We start from the raw sequence: 17733 nt of genomic DNA, 5'->3' as shown, positions 1-17733 counted from the left end.
TTTTCCAAGTGACCAATGTTGTAACCATGATGCTATAAAATAAGCTATGGGTAAAAAAATCCAAAGGGCAAGATATAAACTAATATATTTTAATGTAATAACATGAAAGTTCATTGATATGGTTTCACATTCCACATTGCAACTAACCACTTACTGATGAGCTTTGTTACAAGATGTAACAAAGATGGCAGCGTGGGAAGACGCGGAGATCGAGTCACCCCACAAATAGATGGGCTGCCAGAGGCCACTGGCGGACCTGAGGCCCAAGGAGACCGGAGGAACCCCGGAGCAACCGGGTAGGACCTGGGAGAAGTCAGAAGGGCAGGGAAGGGGAAGCTGGATGGGACTGGTGCCCCTGGGGGGGTGGCTGAGTGATGGGGGAGGTTTGTGCCTGGAGAGACCCTTGGGGTCTGGGGAGATAGCAAAATCGCATCTGGGTTTCTCCCACCCAGGAGGCCAGGAGGCCTGCTGAGCTCCTGGGCCTGGGAGCCTGCGTGGCTCCCCAGTGGAGTCCTCCACCCTCCAAGCTGCCTGGGTCCTGGGGGTGTGGGAGGGAGGGAGGAGGGGCGAGGAGGTGGAGAGGTGTACTGGGCCTTGAGATCAGAGGATGGGGAGGCAAGAGGGCGTTTCACCTGCACTCTTGGCCAGGGAGGTCGAATGGGCTCCCAGGCCTGGTCCTTCATTCTCCAGGCCCCCCTCCCGCGTGTGGGACCTGGGGGCGTGGGGGGAAGGGGGACGGGAAGGGGGGAGGGAGAGGCAGACAGTGGGGGTGGGAAGGGATTTCTCCAGGTCAGAAGAATAAGGGCGGCATCGCCCGGTATTTCTTCCGGGCAGCTCCTCCACCTTCCAAGGCCCCTCCAGGCCATTGGTCCTAGAAGCACAGGAGGGAAGCGGTGGGGGGAGAATAAGAGAGGCGGAAGCGGGGAGGGACCCTCCAGGATCAGAGGATCGGGGGAGCAGCTGAAGGCATTTCTGCTGCCCACTGGCCTAGGAAGCCTACTGGGCTCCTGGGCCTGGTCTCCAACTCTCCAGGGTCCCGTCCCAGACACGTTGGTCCTGGAGGTGTAGAAGCATGGCAGGGGAAGAGGAAGAGAGGCAGACTGGTGGTGGGATGTTCCAGGATCAGAGAACCAGGGGAGGTGCGGAGGACCTTTCCCCTGCCCCCTTGGGCCTGGTGGGCCTGCTGGGCTCCCGAGTCTGGTCCCTCGGTCTCTGGGGCCCTCTCCAGCTAGATGGGTTGTACAGGTGTGGAAGGGAGGGAGGAGAGGGGAAGAGGAAGAGAGGCAGACAGTGGTGGTGGGGACCTCGTAGGACTGGAGGATCAGGGGAGACACTGCAGGAAATCTCCCTACCCACTTGGCACCAGAAGGCCTGTTGTGCCCCCAGGCCTGGTCTTCAGTCCTCCAGGGGCTCCTCTAAGTCTCACTGGTCCTAGGGGTGTAGGTGGAAAGTAGGGAAGAAGAGGAGAGGCAGGCAGGGGAGGGGGCTTTCTGGGATTGGAGGATCAAGGGAGGCGGGGAAGGTATTTCCCCTGCCCACTAGCCCTGGGAAGCCTGCTAGGCTCACAGTCCTGGTCTTTCACATTCCAGGGTCCCCTCCAGCTGCCTGGGACCTAGGAGAGTGTGGGGGGGGGCGGGGCATGGAGAGGAAAAGAGGCAGACAGGAACCCTACAAGACTGGGAGATCTGGGGAAGTGCCGCAGGCGTTACCCTAGCCGAGTTGGCCCTAGGAAGCCTGTTGGGCATCAGAGTCTACTCTCCTGCCTTCCAGTGCCCCTCCAGCTGTGAGGGTCCTAGGGGAATAGGAGGGAGGGGGTGGGGAAAAAGAGAACCCAAAGGGGAGGGACCCTCCAAGACTGGAAGACTGGGGGAGGTACCTAGTATTTCTCCCACCAACTCGGGCCCAGGGAGCCTGCTGGGTACCTGGATGTGGTCCTTTGCCCCCAGGACCAGAGGCATTCCTGGGCCCCTCTGCCTCATTGGGCCTAAGCTCCATTCCCCATGACCCCCAGGGCCTTTTCTAAGTGTAGGCCCTGCCCACTGCCTAACCCCCCCCACCACCACCCCGCCCTTGTCTAAGCTCTGCCCCCACAGCCAAGGCCTTTTCTGGCTTTTTTTTTCCCCTTTTTCCCTTTTTCCTTTTTTCTTTTTCCCATCTCCTCACTTAGGCTACTGCAGTTGTTTTACCTTCCAGTTGCTGCTCCATCTATTTTTTTAAAAATTTTTTAACACATCTGTTAGTTTCCTATTCTTACCGTATTTTTTTATCTTGCTATTGTTCTGCTGTTCTCCTACCTTTTTTTCTTTTAATTTTTAAATTTTTTTCATTTTTCTGCCCCACATGGCTTGTGGGATCTTGATTCATAAGCCCAGGGTCAGGCCTGAGCTCCTGAGGTGGGAGTTCTGAGTCCAAAACACTGCACTAACAGGGAAACCCAGTTCCCAGGGAATATTCATCAGAGTGAGGTTTCCCAGAGGTTCTCACCTCAACACCAAGACCCAGCTATACTCAACAGCCTACAAACTCCAGTGCTTGAAACCTCAGGCCAAACACCCCGTGGGACAGGAACACAATCCTGCCCATCCAAGGCGGGGTGGGGGGCGAGGAATGAGACAACAAAAAAATATGTCACAGATGAAGGAAGAAGGTAAAAGCACACAAGACCAGATAAATGAAGAGGAAATAGGAAAACTACCTGAAAAAGAATTCAGAGGAATGACAGTAAAGATGATCCAAAACCTCGATAACAAAATACAGAAAATACAAGAAACAGTTAATAAGGACTCAGAAGAACTAAAGAGCAAACAAAGAGTAATGGACAACAAAATAACCGATATTAAAAATACTCTAGATGGTATAAACATCAGAATAACTGAGGCAGACGAATGAATAAGTGAGTTGGAAGACAGAATGGTGGAAATAACTGCCACAGGGCAGGAAAAAGAAAAAAGAATAAAAAGAATAGAAGACAGTCTCAGAGAGCTTGGTGACAACATCAAGCACACCAACACTCAAATCACAGACATCCCAGAAAAAGAAAAAAAGAAAGGGTCTGAGAAAATATTTCAAGAGGTTATAGTGGAAAACTTCCCCAACGTGGAAAAGGAAATAATTAATCAAGTCCAAGAAATGCAGAGAGTTCCATACAGAATAAACCCAAGGAGAAATACACTGAGGCACATGTTAATCAAAGTAATGAAAATAAAACACAAAGAAAAAATATTAAAAGCAGCAAGAGAAAAGCAACAAATAACATATAGGGGAAAACCCATAAGGACAACAGCTGATTTTTCTGCAGAAACTCTGCAGGCCAAAAGGGAGTGACAGGATATACTGAAGTTCCTGAAAGAGAAAAACCTACAGCCAAGAATACTCTACCCAGCAAGAATCTCATTCAGATTTGACAGAGAAATAAAAGCTTTACAGACAAGCACAAGTTAAGAGAATTCAGCGCCACCAAACCAGCCTTACAGCAATTGGTAAGGGAACTTTTCTAAGCAGGAAACATAAGAGAAGGAAAAGACCTACAAAAACAAACCCAAAACAATTAAGAAAATGGTAATAGGAACATACATGTCAATAATCACCTTAAATGTAAACAGATTAAATGCTCCAACCAAAAGACACAGACTGGCTGAAGGGATACAAAAACAAGACCCTTACATGTGCTGCCTACAAGAAACCCACTTCGGACCAAGGGATACATATAGACTGAAAGTAAAGGGATGGAAAAAGATATTCCATCCAAATGGAAGTCAAAAGAAAGCTGGAGTAGCAATACTCATATCAGACAAATTAGACTTTAAAGTAAAGACTATTACAAGAAAGAAGGAAGGACACTACATAATGATCAAGGGATCAATCCAAGAAGAAGATATAACAATTGTAAATATCTATGCACCCAACACAGGAGCACCTCAATACATACGGCAAATGCTAACAGCCATAAAAGGGGAAATTGACAGTAACACAATAATAGTGGGAGACTTTAACACTCCACTTACATCAACGGACAGATCATCCAAACAGAAAATAAATAAGGACACACAAGCTTTAAATGACACATGAGACCATCTTGACGTAACTGATATTTATAGGACATTCCATCCAAAAACTACAGAATACACTTTCTTCTCAAGTGCATATGGAACATTCTCAAGGATAGATCACATCTTGGGTCACAAATCAAGCCTCCATAAATTCAAGAAAACTGAAATCGTATCAAGCATCTTCTCCAACTACAAAGCCATGAGACTAGATATCAATTACCTGAAAAAAACTGTAAAAAATACAAACACATGGAGGCTAAACAATATGCTATTAAACAACCAAGAAATCACTGAAGCAATCAAAAATTATCTAGAAACAAATGACAATGAAAACACAACAACCCAAAACCTATGGGATGCAGCAAAAGCAGTTCAAAGAAGGAAGTTTATAGCATTACAGTCCTCAAGAAACAGGGAAAATCTCGAATAAACAACCTAACCTTACACCTAAAACAATTAGAGAAAAAAGAAAAAAAACCCCAAAGTGAGCAGTAGGAAAGAAATCATAAAGATCAGATCAGAAATAAATGAAAAAGAAATGAAGGAAACAACAGCAAAGATCAATAAAACAAAAAGCTGGTTTTTGAGAAGATAAACAAACTTGATAAACCATTAGCCACACACATCAGGAAAAAAGGGAGAAGACGCAAATCAACAGAATTAGAAATGAAAAAGGAGAAGTAACAACAGACACCACAGAAATACAAAAGATTATGAGAGACTACTACAAGCAACTATATGCCAATAAATTGGATAACCTGGAAGAAATGGATAAATTCTTAGAAAAGTACAATCTTCCAAGACTGAACCAGGAAGAAATAGAAACTATGAACAGATCAATCATAAGTATGGAAATTGAGACTGTGATTAAAAATCTCCCAACAAACAAAAGCCCAGGGCCAGATGGATTCACAGGTGAATTCTATCAAACATTTAAGGAAGAGCTAACACCTATTATCCTTCTCAAACTCTTCCAGAATACAGCAGAAGGAGGAGCACACCCAAACTCATTCTACAAGGCCACCATCACCCTGATACCAAAACCAGGCAAAGATGTCACAAAAAAAGAAAATTACAGGCCAATATCAGTGATGAATATAGATGCAAAAATCCTCAACAAAATACTAGCTAACAGAATCCAACATCACATTAAAAAGATCATATACCACGATCAAGCAGGGTTTATCCCTGGAATGCAAGGATTCTTCAATATATGCAAATCAACATGATACATCATATTAACAAATTGAGGGATAAAAACCATATGATCATCTCAATGGACACATAAAAAGCGTTTGACAAAATTCAACATCCATTTATGATAAAAATTCTCCAGAAAATGGGCATAGAAGGAAATTACCTCAACATAATAAAAGCCATATATGACAAACCAACAGCCAACATCGTTCTCAATGGGGAAAAACTGAAAGCATTCCCTCTAAGAACAGGAACAAGACAAGGGTGCCCACTCTCACCATTATTATTCAGCATAGTTTTGGAAGTTTTAGCCACAGCAATCAGCGAAGAGAATGAAATAAAAGGAATCCAAATTGGAAAAGAAGAAGTGAAATTGTCACTCTTTTCAGATTATGATATTATACATAGAAAACCCTAAAGACTCTACCAGAAAACTGCTAGCACTAATCCATGAATTTAGTAAAGTAGCAGGATACAAAATTAATGCACAGAAATCTCTTGCATTCCTATACACTAACAATGGAGAGCAGAAAGAGAAATTAAGGAAACTCTCCCATTTACCATTGCAACAAAAAGAATAAAATACCTAGGAATAAACCTGCCTAAGGAGGCAAAAGACCTGTATGCAGAAAACTGTAAGACACTGATGAAAGTAATCAAAGCTGATACAAACAGATGGGGGACATACCACGTTCTTGGAAGAATCAACATTGTGAAAATGACTATCCTACCCAAAGCAATTTACAGATTCAACGCAATCCCTATCAAATTACCAATGGCATTTTTCACAGAACTAGAAAGAGAAATCTTATGATTTGTATGGAAATGCAAAAGACCCCGAATAGCCAAAGCAATCTTGAGAAGGATGGCGTTGGTGGAATTAGGCTTCCTGACTTCAAACTATACTACAAGCCTACAGTGATCAAAAGAGTATGGTACTGGCACAAAAACAGAAAGGTAGATCAATGGAACAGAATAGAGAATGCAGAGGTAAACACACACACATATGGGCATTGTATCTTTGACAAAGGAGGCACAAATATACAATGGAAAAAAAGACAGCCTCTTCAATAAGTGGTGCTGGGAAAATTGGACACCTACATGTAAAAGAACGAAATTAGAACACTTCCTAACACCACACACAAAAATAAACTCAAAATGGATTAAAGACCTAAATGTAAGGCCAGACACTATAAAACTCCTAGAGGAAAACATAGGAAGAACACTCTATGACATCCATCGAAGCAAGATCCTTTTGACCCACCTCCTAGAACAATGGAAATAAAATCAAGAATAAACAAATGGGACCTCATGAAACTTAAAAGCTTTTGCACAGTGAAAGAAACTATAAACAAGACAAGAAGACAAGTCTCAGAAAAGGAGAAAATACTTGCCAATGAAGCAACTGACAGAGGATTAATCTCCAAAATATATAAGCAGCTCATGCAGCTTTATACCAAAAAAGCAAATAACCCAATCCACAAATGGGCAGAAGACCTAAACAGACATTTCACCAAAGACATGCAGATGGCTAACAAACATCACTAATCATTAGAGAAATGCAAGTCAAAGCCACAATGAGGTATCACCTCACACCAGTCAGAATGGCCATCATCAAAAAATCTAGAAACAGTAAATGTTGGAGAAGGTGTGGAGAAAAGGGAACTCTCTTGCACTGTTGGTGGGAATGCAAGCTGGTATAGCCACTATGGAAAACAGTTTGGAGGTTCCTTAAAAAACTACAAACAGAACTACCATATGACCCAGTAATCCCACTACTGGGCATATACCCAGAGAACACCATAATCCAAAAAGACACATGTACCATAATGTTCACTGCTGCACTATTTACAATAGCCAGGACATGGAAGCAACCTAAATGCCCATCAACAGATGAATGGATAAAGAAGATGTGGCACATATATACAATGAAATATTACTCAGCCATAAGAAGGAATGAAATGGAGCTATATGTAATTAGGTGGATACACCTAGAGACTGTCATGCAGAGTGAAGTAAGCCAGAAAGAGAAAAACAAATACCATATGCTAACTCATATATACGGAATCTGAAAAAACGGTAGTGATGAACCCAGTGACAGGGCAAGAATGAAGATGCAGATGTAGAGAATGGAGTTGAGGACAGGCAGTTGGCAGTGGCGGGGGGTGGTGAACGGGAAGCTGGGATGAAGTTAGAGAGTAGCATAGACATAGACACTACTAAATGTAAAACAGCTAGTGGGAAGCTGCTGTATAACAAAGGGAGATCAACTCGATGATGGGTGATGCTTTAGAGGGCCAGGACAGGGAGGGTGGAAGGGAGTCGTGGGAGGCAGGGGATATGGGGATATATGTATAAAAACAGTTGATTCAGTTTGGTGTATCTCAAAAACTGGTACAAGAGTGTAAAGCAATTATATTCCAATAAAGAGCTTTAAAAAAGTTTCACTGATATGGTTTCACATTCCACATTGCAACTAACCACTTACTGATGAGCTTTGTTACAGTATCAGAAAGAAATACGCAAAATTATCTGAAAAAGCTACTAAAATACTCTTCCCTTTTACAACTATGCATTTGTGTGATGCTGGATTTTTCTTGATAGGCTTTTTCAAAAAAATATTTATTTATTTAGCCTGCACCAGGTCTTAGTTGCGGCATGCGAACTCTTAGTTGTGGCATGCATGTGGGATCTGGTTCCCCGAATTGGGGATTGAATTCGGGCCCCCTGCACGAGAAGCACAGAATCTTACCCACTGGACCACCAGTTAAGTCCCTTGATAGGCTTTAATCAAGAGTATGTCACAACAAATTGAATACAGAAGCAGAGATGAGAATCCATCTGTCTTCTACTAAACAAGACATTAAACAGATCTGCAAAAATAAAATAAAATAAAATGAAATAATAAAATAAAACAATGCCACTCTGAACATTCCTGATGCCCAGATCGTGGTTTTAAATACTATCCTCTAAAAAAAAATCAGGGCTCCTTGAATAAGTGGATAATTCTAGGACTGGGGCAGGAAACACACACAAGACAAGCCTGCAGCTTCTTACAGTGCCAGAAAGCAAGGAAGTGTTTCAAACAAACAAACAAACAAACGTGATAATGGGAGTAAGTGAAAGAGGCATAGGACCCAACAGGAGTAAGAGCTCCCAAAGGCCAAAGTTGGAACAACTGAACAAAAAGATAAATAGTACTGGATTATAACCCAAAATATAAATATCCATAGGTGTAGACTGATATAAATGATTAAATAAATGGGAGAGACGAGACAAATCTGCTGTGCAGACAAATTCCAAATAATTTATGTAGCTACTCTGCCCTTTAGCAGCTGGAACATAACTCTCCACTCCTTAGTGTGAGCTGGGCATAGTGATTTCCTCCCAGGGCACAGGACAGAAAGGGAGGGGAGAGGAGTAACTTTCCAGTGGAGAAATCTGACAAACACTATCTTGGCCGGGTAACCAAAGGCAACATCGATGGTGATAAGTCATGTTGACAGTCTGCATCTCAGTATGCACCACATGTTGATGTGATGAAAATGACACGTTACTGCTGTGGTCTTCTCCCCAAAAAAACCGCATAACCTCCATCTAATCATGAGAAAAATCAGGCAAATCCTAATTGAGGGACATTCTACAAAGTACCTGACCAGTACTCCTCAAAACTATCAAAGTCACTGAAAACAAAGTATGAGAAACTGCCACAGCCAGAAGATTATGGTGACAAAATAACTAAATGTAAGGTGGTATCCTGGATAAGATCTCGGAACAGAAAAATGACAAGAGGTAAAAACTAAGAAAACCTGAATAAAGAATGGACTTTAGTTAATAATAATGCATTGATAATGGTTCACTAATTATAAAAAATGTGCCATAGTAATGTAAGATGTTAATAATAGGGAAACTGGGTGTTGGCATATGAGAACTCTCTGTATTATCTTCACATCCTATAGATCAAAAACTGTTCTAAAAAATAAAGTTTACTTTTTTAAAAATGCCACTTTTCACTAAATATTTGTTTTGGAAAAGTTATTTTTTCATAAAATATTTCTGCTGACACATAATGGGTTTATTATTTTTAATGAATGAATACTTAAAATTTCCGTTCAATTTTAATTTCTAATACATTAAATATTGATAGCTATAACTCACAAAAAACTCTTTGGAGTTATCAACAATTTTTAAATGTGTAAAGGAATTCTAAGGTCAAAAGTCTGAAAGACCACTGCAGTAGATAAGTTTCATATATATGGAAAATGCATGTATGGGGAATCTCATTCTTTTTTCTTGTTTCAGTTTTTTTGTGGTTTTTGTTTTTTGTGTTTGATTGTTTTTTGGCCACACCACGCAGCATGCAGGATCTTGGGTCCCTGACTAGGGACTGAACCCGGGCCCTTGGCAGTGAAAAACTCAGAGTCCTAACCACCGTGCAACCAGGAATTCCCTGGCATTTCATTCTTTAAAAATATAAGATAAATGGGATCAACACAAAGGCAGGCTTTGATTTATACATATACTGTGCTACTCAAGTTTGCAAAATAAATTGTTTAGCATTTTCTCAGCAATATTACCTTCCAAGATCACTCACAAAGTATGCCTTTAACCTGTTACTTAGCAAATGCTCAAAGCACCTGTGCAGTGTAGGTAACACTGCACCACACTTACTACTATTCTTCGATTAGTTGGATGAATGGGTTGAATGTTTACTAAGAGCCAGGTCCTGTAGGTACGTTCCATATATTCTCTCTTATGAATGGAAGGTCAAGCAGTGACTGTCATCCCCATGTCTAAAACCAACATCCCCCAACCAGTACAGCAAGTGAAGAAGAAGAAAGATGAACCTAGGTCCAATCACAAAACTTCACTTTGCAGTCATGGAAGCAGCCCCCAGGAAGACATGGGCCTGGTGGTGGATGACAGGATATTCAGAGGAGAGACAGTACACAATTGCTAGTGTGAGTGAAGGCAAGAAATAAGGATTAGGAGATTGGAGGGAGTAAGGGGGTGAAGCTGAAAAGCAGGGTCAGCGTCAAGAACTGGAATTGACTGAAAAGACAGGTGTGTAAAAATAACAGCTAGGGGAGTGAAAATCAGAGTAAGGGTTCTGGAAGAGCTGGCAAAAGGGGCTTCTCTTCTCTTCCTCAAATCCTCCCTTACTGCCAATGCCACACGCCGCCAGCACCACAGACCACACTGCCAAGCCTTCGCCACGGCCAACCCACCCCAGTTTGGAAGGTCAGCAGGATGCAAGATAAGTTTTGCCTTCTCCTCCCAACCTTGCCTTCCATGAGGCTGGTGCAAATAAGTATCAGGGAGCAGAGCTTTGGGGAGAAAAGGGCTGGGTGATAGAATGCATTCCTGGTGACAGGATCACCTGTTATAAGAGGAAGATCTTGGTCTGCCTAAACCTGTCAGAGAGGTGGTCCACCAAGGTGGTGGCCCATCAGCAGAATGCTGTCTGACAGATGGGCATGCCCAAGATTATCAGTTACATGACAGTCTGACAGCACTGCAACTTCAAAATAATTTATGACAAACTTCACTGCATTATCCTGTTCAGAACTTTACACTTGCACGGTAACTGTCCTAGAAATTTCCCTTTCTTGGGTACTACATTTTCCTAAAACTTAAAATGGCTAGCCAGCCAGCTGATTATCCAGATAAAAGAACATCTGTAGCCACTTAACCCTCTAAAGATCATACAAACTTCACAAAGGTATCCAAAAATCTACAGAAAGCCATTCATCAATGGCTTCTTTTAGCTGCCTGTATGTTTGAGACTAGATTTTAACATCTGTTTAAGAAGTCTAAATATATTTCTCCTCTATTACTTAGAAAATGTTGCCTGACACCCATTCGAGTTGCTCCTGCTGCACACAACCTTTTCAGCAATTTTTAAAAATAGCTTTTATTGCCTTTTACCCCTGAGAGATCAAGATACATCTTTCTTAAGGGAAAAAACTAAACTTTTATCAAGAAGAAAGCCACGCTGAAGCACTGGAGACTATTATTGATGGTGCCTTTCCAGGAGAGAAGATGAAAAACGGATTTAATTCATTTCTTATACCTAGTTTACTTTCAAAGCAGTATACTCCTTCACTTCTAAATCATTTACCGAATCAATAGTGTTCAGCAAGTGACTGATAATTTTACCTGCTGAGCTGCTTTTGACGTTCTACTGAAAATAAAGTACACTGTATGTTACTAAATGTGTTTAGATTTTTGTACCATTTGTGGGTTCCTCTCAACTGAACCCCAAAAGAGTGGGTTTTCTTCTCCCTGTCCTCCTTCTTCAAATCCTCTCTGTGGTAGAGACAAAAATAGGAGGAGTACAAAATTGAAGGTCTTGCATTTTTAGAGGAAGACAGCTGAGTAGATTTTAAATTATAACTCACTAATTAAGATGTATTGAAAAATCAATTACACCAAGTTAACAATATCATGTACAGAACGGCTGGGGGGGGGGGGGAGGGGGGAGGGAATTCACACTAATCACTTTAAACTCAAGAAGCTGGAAATAAAGCTTTGTAAACTGTTATCAAGTACACAAAGTAACAAAATACCAAGCACAGTTTCCAAAAAGCAGACCCATCATCCAAAAAGCACTCAATCATCCTTTAAAATTTGTCAAAGAAACAAAATTCCTTAATTTCCATCTATATAAGGAAAAAATATTACTTCCAAAAGGATTCCTTTCAATAACAAACTTTCTTCAGCGTGCAAAGGCAGATTTGGAAATTAATTGATTATAATTAACAGCAAATTAATTGGATGCAAGAGTCTTTTAATTGTACCAAGTTTCATTAAACCTAAGATGCCAGTGATTGTAAAGTGCAACATTATCTCATGGAACATTAAGGGTAACAAACAATGCCAATTAAGCTATGACATAATGCTTACTTATGGCATCCTGTCTTCAAGATTAAAATGTGAACGAAATGGTGGTTTAGAATCAAGGAAATACTGGAACCTTAAACATATCATTCAAATATTTTAGAATATCTACAAGGAAAATTATCTACAAATAAAATAACCTTGGCTACTAAGGCAGCAGTCTATCTATATTACAATAAAATGTCAGCACTTCAACACAATTCCTAATCAGAGCTGCAGAAAGATAAATCAAAGCTTTTAGTAAATAGATATATAATTAATCAAATGAAAGCCATCCGCCCCGCCCCCCCCCCCAAATTGAAATCGGGAGATTAAAAGCCACTATTCAGTGATGAAAATGATGAAAACAACTGTAAGAGCAATAGTTCACTCAGAAACAGCTGGCCTTTTAGCCTATGAGTTCACTTCATACTTAGCCAAAGGTGCCGCTAGTGTTACATTCCATCCCACCTGCTACACTAACAAAATCTGGCTCTACTAGACAACATCCATATTTGAGAAATGTTAACTACAGTAAAAGAGAACTCACATGCTTAAAACTGACTAACGGGCAAAGTATTTGTTTACAACAAATTTACATTAAAAAAAAAAGTTGAAGACTAACATGGAATCAACACCTTGGGTTTTTCTTTTCCCTTTCCAAAGAGAAACTGAGGCAGATTTAAGATTCTGTGTCAGCACTACAGAAACTTTGTCATTTTTCACTGTACACAAGATATTTTTAAGTTGTACCCACACTAAAAAACTCCAATTCAACATAATTCACGCTAAATACTTTACTAAACATTACATGCATTTTGTATACAAGGGATTTTTTTTTAATAACTTCAACTTCTGGTGATAGTCTTACGACAAAGTGTCTTTTGAGAGCACTGACACCTAAGTTTAGGAAAACATCCCACTCTAAGATGCTTTTCTTCCACATCTTATCTCTTTCAGAATTTTGCTAGACACCTCAAATAGCCAGAATATAGCTTGCCAGTATCCCCAGCTAGTAATTATACCATGTTTTGACACAACTTTTAGGAGAGAAAAGGTGTATCAAGAAAACATGTTGACTTCAGGACTCTTTAACAAGTCCTGGTTCATTCATTTAGCAAAACGCAATAGCCTGGAACAGGTCCTCAACGAGTCAGTCTTACCTCGCAGGTCACCAAGCTAACAGTGGTGGCAAGGCCAGTCTTCCCAAGTGTCCTGGGACTTCCAGAGGGGACTAAAGTAATAATAGAAGGCTTTCCCTTGGTTTAGGGGCTTTTCTCTAAAATTTTCTCTCTCCTGTCCCCACCTGGTCTCTTTCCCCCACCACTAACCTTTTAGCTTACCACACTCACCACTGAAATCACAACACCGAATGCAATTTCTCCAGAAAACGATGAGGCACCCAGCCCACCTTTTTTAAATTATCTAAGGCACAACAGCTCATACAAGGAAAACAATTCATCAGTGATGTCTAAGGCACAGCATCCTCTTCAGCCTCTAAAGAAAGATCCCAATGTATGTGATATTTTACCTACTACGATTGAAAAGTACGTGAACATATTTTAGAAATATTTCTGCTTCAATTCTTGAAGGTGAAGGGTGCCATTCATTAAAGGTGCCATTCATTAAAATTAACCAGAACCCAAGCATACTAATTAGTACTCAAGACTTTACTGCGCCATTACCTAAAATTTTTCCTCCGAATTAAATACTTAGGATTTGTGTCCTATTCATAAATTAGTTTCCATAGTACCCTCCACGAAGCCAGAATGCAGACTGACTTAATAACAAATGAGCTTCTCTGGAAGAGAAAAAAACTAACCTTCGGCCCCCCCACCCCCCACTGCCTAATGTTAGTATTTAAGTATAAATCTGTATGTCCTCCAAACAAGGGAGGAAGGAAGGCTGTTCTTACCACTGCACCCCCCACAGCTCCTAGCACGAAGCCTGGAAGCAGAGACCATTCAATAATTGCCTATAAACACTTTAGTCCTCTGATAAGTTGGGGCATTCCAAAACACTGGCTCCACCCCTCCAGGGTCAGCCTCCGGTTCCCGATTCCAGACCGCCTTGGCCTTGCTCTGGTGAAATGAAACCTCGTCGCTCAAACAGACCCCGGGTGGGGGCAAGAGAGCCGCCCGACCCCATCCCGCAGATCCCCTATTCACCCCGCCAGGCTGCTAGTCCCAAGCCTTCCCCACCCGATCCCAGTAACCAACGTCGCCGACCCGCAGATCAGGGCGGGCAAGAGCCCCCGCCCCACCCGGGGGACAGACAGCCTGGCGTCGGGACACGGGGGACGCCTGCGCAGAAGAACACGCCTCTCACCCGCCGGGCCCCTCAGTTCCGAGGGTAACAATACCCCCTCAGAAAGACAGACAGTGCAGGCGGGAGCGGGGGGTGGAGCAGAGACTGTACGCGTCTGCGCGCGCCCCGACGCCCGGACAAGACCCTGCTCGCGCCGCCCACCCAGCTCCCCCGGAGCTCAACCGTCTCCACGTGAGCGCGCCCGCGCGCGCCGCGACCGCTCGCGCTGACAGGATCGCCTCACCTGAGCCGGGCTCCGCCCCCCTTCTCGCTACAGGAGGCGGTGACCCTTCTCGGATCCGACCCGACAGTGTCGGAGGAGGCGGGAACGTCCAGGCTGGCGTCCCCGTGATGGGATTTCCTCCCCCTTCCGCCCACCCCGCCTCTCGTCCCCCTGCTCCTTCAGCCCGTTCGCCGCCGCACTCTGAGAACACCGCGGCGGCTGCCCACAGTAAACGGAAGTGACGCAACACGAGGTCGCCTACTCCGCGGCTTTCCTCCGCCCCGCCGGCCGAGCTGCAACCAATCAGGAGGGAGGGCGGGGCCGGGGTAGAAGTACAGCCAGCCGGCGCGCGGAATCCAGAGGAATTTACTCGGCCCCCTGAACACTGACCAATCCGCGGTCCCAGGAGCCTCGCTATGTTTACTACCGACGGAATCCGTGAGCCCTGCAACCAATCACCATTTGCCTTACAACACAGAAGACTGTTATCAAACGCGTTTTAAGGCGGGACCTATCTCTAAGCGGCTCTAGGTTTGGACTACAGAGAAGCAACTGTGTGCCGAAACCAGTCCAGACCCGCGGTGGTGGCCCGCGGGTTTTCCGCCTAGGTCCACCAATCACAACCCCAACTGCCAAGTGTGAGGCGAGACCGCGAGGTAGGGTGTCCCACCGCTGGCTGGACCTGAAGGATTTCCCCACCTCTTCGATGACCCGGGGCTCCCTCTCCGAGGCGGATTCCCTTCGCGGGACCCACATACTCGCCGGGTCCGAGGTTGAGTTCCCACCTCGTAGAGTTTGGGAGAAAATATTATAAAATTCCAAGACGCCGTTTAGGTTGAATTAAGCCAAAATCCAGGCTAAAGACGCTGAACCGAAAATGCCATCCCTCTGACAGCACTTGGGTCCGACGCTGCCCCACCTGCGGTCCCGGTGGCGGCGTCTCCAGGGCCTGGCGCCTGAGGTATCTGGCACTTGGCTCCGCACTGCGTGCCGCAGGTCAAGTAAGGCTGCAGTGTCTAGAACCGAGCCTCCGAAGAACAGAATTGGAAACGTGGAAGGGTCGCGGACTTCGGTGGGACGCTGCCAGGAAAAAGCAAGCTCCGGCGACTCCCGGGTTCCCAGGTGCACGCTCGGACCGAGAGCCGGAGCCCTGAGGGACGTCGGCCCGGCCGCTTCCGACGGCTCCGGGCCCTGGGGCAGGAAGAAGCCCTCCTTCCCCGGGTGAAGAGGAGACAAGGAAGCCCGTAAGGGGCCTGTCCCGGCGGGAGCTGGCGGGAGCTCGGCGTGGCTCCGGGGACAAAGGCAGGCTGGGGAAAGCCGTTCGGTTCTTTTTTTGTTTTGTTTTGTTTTGTTTGTTTTTGGGGGGTGGGGGTGGATAGCGGGGGACTCTTTTTAAAAGGGAACACCCCACTTCTTTAGAACTCAACACCCAGTTATCGTTAGAGCTGATGCATCCCTTCAGACTATACAGATTTGAACTGTTGCCCTTGGGGTTTTTTCTTTCTTTAAGGCCTCGATGAAGTCTGATGGTAAATTGTGTTCATTAAGATTCCTTGACATTTTATAGCCCTTGCACGTATTTTACTGCCAGATTGGGCGGCTTTAAAAAAAAAAATAAAGAATGCTGACAATAAGCCAGGCAACGTGGTGAGAGGTGAGAGGTCCTTTCACGTATGTGACCGTTAGAGACATACTGTGAGCTAGATGTTATCTCAGGTTTACAGACTGGCAAAGATTGAAAAGATGTGTATGTTCGGTACTTTAGGGGAGTGTGTGAAAAAAGTCCCATCCTATATTGTTATTGGGAGTGTCATTGCGGCTCTCTGCAGATAACTTGGTATCTAAAAAGTTTAAATTATGCATTCATTCCCTTCTAGCTGACAATTCCTTTCTAGAAATTCTAGTTAAATAAATGTGGGAAAGTATGTGCGAGACTGTTGATCACTGCTTTATTAGTGGAAGAAAAATAAAAACAATGTGAATATGCATTTATAGGAGATTACAATACATTAATATATACTGTATATGTATTATGGCTACTTTATTACTAATGATCCCATATACATACAAAACCAGTAAAAACCTGTGTGTGGATCTACCCATAAAAGTTTGTAAATTTCTGGCTAAGTATGAAAGGATACTATCAAACTGTAAAAATTACCTCAGTGAAGGAAAGTTGGAAGGGGGTGATAAGGAAATATTTTAAGAGGGCCTTTTTAATTTTTAGCCTTTACATACTTCTGTATTAATTTAATTTTTATAACGAGCTTTATTATTTTAGTAGTATGTGAAAACCAGGAATTTTAGGTTGTTTGAGTTTTCAACTCATTGACAAAGTTATTCCAAAATTAAGCAATAAATTTCCCAATAAAAGTATCATTAAGATCCTTTCGGAAACTAGACACTGACTCTAAATTCATAAGAGAGGATACTATTGCAAGAATAACGAGGAAAAAATGAGGGGAAATTAACAAGGCAGCCTTAACCCTCACAATTATGAATATATTTCATAATGCTTTATTATGGTAAAAAAAAAAAAAAGACTGGGGTGGGGAAGCAGAATTATGGAAAGGTGGGAGAGTTGGAAGCACCAAACATCTGTCTTCCCACCCAAACAGTAATTACACTGGCAGAATCTGTCTGATGGAATGATTGTGGAACTCTGGAGGCTATTGAAGGTTTTGTAACTTCTAGGGGAAGGCTTGGATGGTAAATTGCAGTTGATTTTGGTCAAGTCAGCTCTTAGCTCAGTAGGAGTTACCCATCCCCTGCATCTCAGCCACATGGCAGGCAGCTGTGCACAGGTTCTTGGAGAAGCTTGCACCAGCTTATGGGAGTCAGGGTGGGCAAAGAGGACCCTGTCCTCCAAATATTGGGACTTGCTGATTGCTGCTTTTGATCACAGAGGCTCAGATGAAGAGGCTGGCAGCGCTTATTTTTGTACCTCATCCACCATTGTTGCAAACTCCCCAGTCACCACAACCTGAAGTGACTTATGGGGATTCTGAAGCAAAAACTGATGAAATTGAAGAGAGAGAGAGTTCAACAGTAATAGTTGGCGATTTCAATGTCCCATTC

At 43.4% G+C, this 17733-nt stretch overlaps 1 protein-coding gene across 3 annotated transcripts in view; it reads right to left on the bottom strand.

The window, feature by feature from the left end:
• ZBTB5 (zinc finger and BTB domain containing 5) overlaps positions 1 to 14882 on the bottom strand; it is a 38348-nt gene extending 23466 nt beyond the window's left edge. Inside the window, exons 1-2 of one of the 3 annotated variants that reach the window (XM_057721524.1) lie at positions 14677 to 14864; positions 11481 to 11555 (exon numbers count right to left, since the gene is read on the bottom strand). The gene's annotated coding sequence lies outside the window, so the exon portion shown is untranslated. Of the gene's footprint in view, positions 1 to 11480; positions 11556 to 13288; positions 13444 to 14676 lie in introns of those variants that run through there. The other 2 variants (XM_057721523.1, XM_057721525.1) reach the window with 2 other exon arrangements.
• Between the last annotated feature and the right edge of the window lie 2851 nt (positions 14883 to 17733).

The sequence above is a fragment of the Hippopotamus amphibius genome, chromosome 2 (assembly GCF_030028045.1).
Source record: "Hippopotamus amphibius kiboko isolate mHipAmp2 chromosome 2, mHipAmp2.hap2, whole genome shotgun sequence".
Lineage (NCBI taxonomy): Eukaryota > Metazoa > Chordata > Mammalia > Artiodactyla > Hippopotamidae > Hippopotamus > Hippopotamus amphibius.
The sequence above is the reverse complement of the archived record's forward strand: the minus strand, read 5'-3'. Positions and strand labels throughout refer to the sequence as shown.